Here is a 3,574-nt window from a genome sequence, read left to right on the forward strand (position 1 = left end):
GATGGGGTGAGTGACAGAAATTTTTATAAGGGGATTTTTGTGTTTAAGTGTATGGAGTAGTGTATATGATAAACACACAAAAAGGAATAAGAAAAGATAAAAGCAATCTCCTTCCAAGGTATAAAGGCAGCACCACCAACCAAAGATGCAGATCGAGATCTACGAAGTTCACCACCAAGGCCTAACGCTTCCACCAGCCAAGGATAAAGGACTTCGAGATAGGAGAAGCTCACCACAAAGGCCTAAAGATTCCACCAGCCAAGGATAAAGGGCTTCTTGGTTCACCACCAAGGAGTGATCTACGCTCCAAGGATAAAGAAACCGAAAGGAGTTATCCACTCTCCAAAAGAGTTCACTCAAGTTGAGGATATCTCATCATTCTCATTCATCAAATTCGTATCTCCCTTACATTGGAATTAAACGTTCGACTCTTCAGCTACATAAAAATAAAACCACATTGTATAACATATTCTTGAACCACATTCGTGAACTTTTAGCCTTCCCAAAATGCGAGCTCCTCCCTTGACCAGAAAATAATCCTCCTGAAACTTCATCAATTGGTCATACAAGACATCTAAAATGGCCTCCCATTGATAGTTATCGATATACCACAAAGTATCGATAAGTAATTAACATTATTCATTCAAAATGATCCATCGAAGCACATAATGCCCAACTTCTTTATTTGCTTGGATAAGTATCGATGGTTCTGCATTGGTTCATGGAGCGACGTTGGATGCTCCTGCATCACTTTCTCTCTCTACCCCTCATTTGGAAGCTATCGTGATAGATTATAATAAGATGTGATAAGCTGTAGTTATAAGTTATCGTTGGATGCAATAACCTATCCTGATTTTGATAAGCTATATGTTGTGGCTTTTAAAGTGATATGTGTTTACTAAACCCAAATTTTAAAGATAGTAGATGCTTATGGAATCCTTTATTTTCGGAAATGATAAGTGGTCATTATGTTGTGAATTCTAAAGTGTATATGCTTGTTGAATGCTAGTTTTTAAAGATGTTATATGCCTATGCAATTCCAAAGTTGAAAAGGGTAAGCATTCACGACATTCTATAATTATAAGTAATGAAAGTCTATTTTGAAAGGTAAGGTACTAAGGTTGTTCGATATGATATTGTCATTGGAAGCGACTTGAGATGTTATTGGATGTGCTTGTTGTAAGGATATGCCTGAAAGAAATAATAGAAAAAGGGCTCTCGTATAAAGATCTTCATCAGTACTCAAACCAATTGTATAACACTACTAATAAACACTAGAATAAGCGATATTGATTGGGCCAAGAGCACTCCACTTTCGGTACCATTGAAGCCTTGGGAAGATGTTAGCATGGATTTCATTATGGCTCTACCAAGAACTTAGAGAGGGAAAGATGCTATCATGGTGGTTGTCGATTGGTTCTCTAAAATGGCTCATTTCATGCCACGTCACAAGATCAATAATGCATCTCATATTGCTCAATTATATTTCAAAGAGATTATTCGCATTCATGGAGTACCAAAGACCATTGTGTCGAATCGTGATTCCAAGTTCATAAGCTACTTCTGGAGGACTCTATGGAGAATGCTTGGTACAAGACTCTTATTAAGCACAAGTTGTCAACCCAAAACTAATGGCCAAACGGAAGTAACAAATCGTAATCTAACCACTCTTCTTCGTGGTATGGTGAGTAAATTGTTAAAAGATTGGGATTTAAAGCTTGCGCATGCTGAATTTGCTTACAATTGATCACCAAGTTATACTACTGGTCGATCGCCATTTGAAGTTGTGTATGGAATTAATCCTCTCACATCCATTGATTTGATTCCAATTCCATCTAACTCTCAAGTAAGCTTTGATGACAAGAAAAGAGCTGAATCAATGAAGAAGCTCCATGAGCAGATTCAATCCAAGATTGAACGACCCAACGAAACTTACAAGAAGAAAGCTAGTTAACATCGCGAGAAGACCCAATTTCAATAGGGCGATCTTGTATGTCTTCACTTGAAGAAGGAGATATTTCCATTTCGACAAAAGAACAAGCTCGGGCCTAGGGCTGATGGTCCCTTTAAAGTTATTGAGCAAATTGGTGACAATGCTTACAAGATTGACCTTTCGGGAGCTTTTCGAGTTTCAACAACATTCAACGTGGGAGACCTTTCTCCTTACTTGGAGGATGAAAACCTTCTAGATTTGAGGACAAATCTCAAACAACCCAGGGAGGACGATGCGGGAGAATCCAACATAGCTCCATCAACCAACTTAGAACCATCGATGCTTATCCAAGCCAATATAGAAGTTGGGCATCATGTGCTTCGATGGATCATTTTGAATAAATAATGTTAATTACTTATCAGTATTTTGTGGTATATTGATGCGGGTGCATCCAACGTAGTTCCATCGACCAACTCAGAACCATCGATGCTTATCCAAGCCAATAAAGAAGTTGGGCATTATGTTCTTCGATGGATCATTTTGAATGAATAATGTTAAATTTCTTATTGGTACTTTGTGGTATATCGATAGGTATCAATGGGAGGCCATTTTAGATGTCTTGTATGACCAATTGATGAAGTTTCAGGAGGATTATTTTCTGGTCAAGGGAGGTGCTCGAATTCTGGGAAGGCTAAAGGATCACGAATGTGGTTCAAGAATATGAAAAGCCAAAGGTTCAAGAACACGGAAAGCTAACGGTTCGAGAATGTGGAAGGCCGACGATTAAAGGCATTTAGTTCCCGTGTTAATAATGGCTTTTTATTAAGTTCCTAGGTCATTAAAATTTGTTTTTAATATTTCCTAATGCTGAAATCCTCTTATAAATAGAGGAAACTATTCAATGTAGGGGAGATACGAATTTGATGAATGAGAATGGTGAGATTTCCTCAACTTGAGTGAACTCCTTTGGACAGTGGATAACTCCTTTCAGTTTCTTTATCCTTGGAGCATAGATCACTCCTTGGTGGTGAGCCAAGAAGTCCTTTATCCTTGGCTGGTGGAATCTTTAGGCCTTGGTGGTGAGCTTCTCCTATCCCAAGTCCTTTTATCCTTGGCTGGTGGAAGCTTTAGGCCTTGGTGGTGAACTTCGAGATCTCGATCCTCATCCTCGGTTGGTGGCGTTGCCTTTATACCTTGGAAGGAGATTGCTTTTATCTTTTCTTATTCCTTTTTGTGTGTTTATCATATACACTACTCCATACACTTAACCACAAAAATCCCATTATAAAAATTTCCGTTCTTGAATCACTCATCACGCATCATATATCGATAGTTATCAATGGGAGGCCATTTGATGACCAATTGATGAAGTGTGGCACGCCTTTGATACTAAGGAATTTCATTATAATTCATGAATCTTGGGGGTTTACATCTTTTAGATCGGTCCCCTGCGCAATTTATATGGCAGAAGCACATCCATCAACTCCTTCCCTATATTCAGAAAACGATGCACACCCACTAAACATTTATAGGTAAAAGCCGAACACTTTTATTTACTGAAACCAAATGGACATCATTCATCAGTACATCCAAAATGCCGGAGTCTTCTATACTCAGCTATACTTCAAAAGTTCCATCCAT

This window comes from Eucalyptus grandis, chromosome 1 (genome assembly GCF_016545825.1).
Source record: "Eucalyptus grandis isolate ANBG69807.140 chromosome 1, ASM1654582v1, whole genome shotgun sequence".
Classification (NCBI taxonomy): Eukaryota; Viridiplantae; Streptophyta; class Magnoliopsida; order Myrtales; family Myrtaceae; genus Eucalyptus; species Eucalyptus grandis.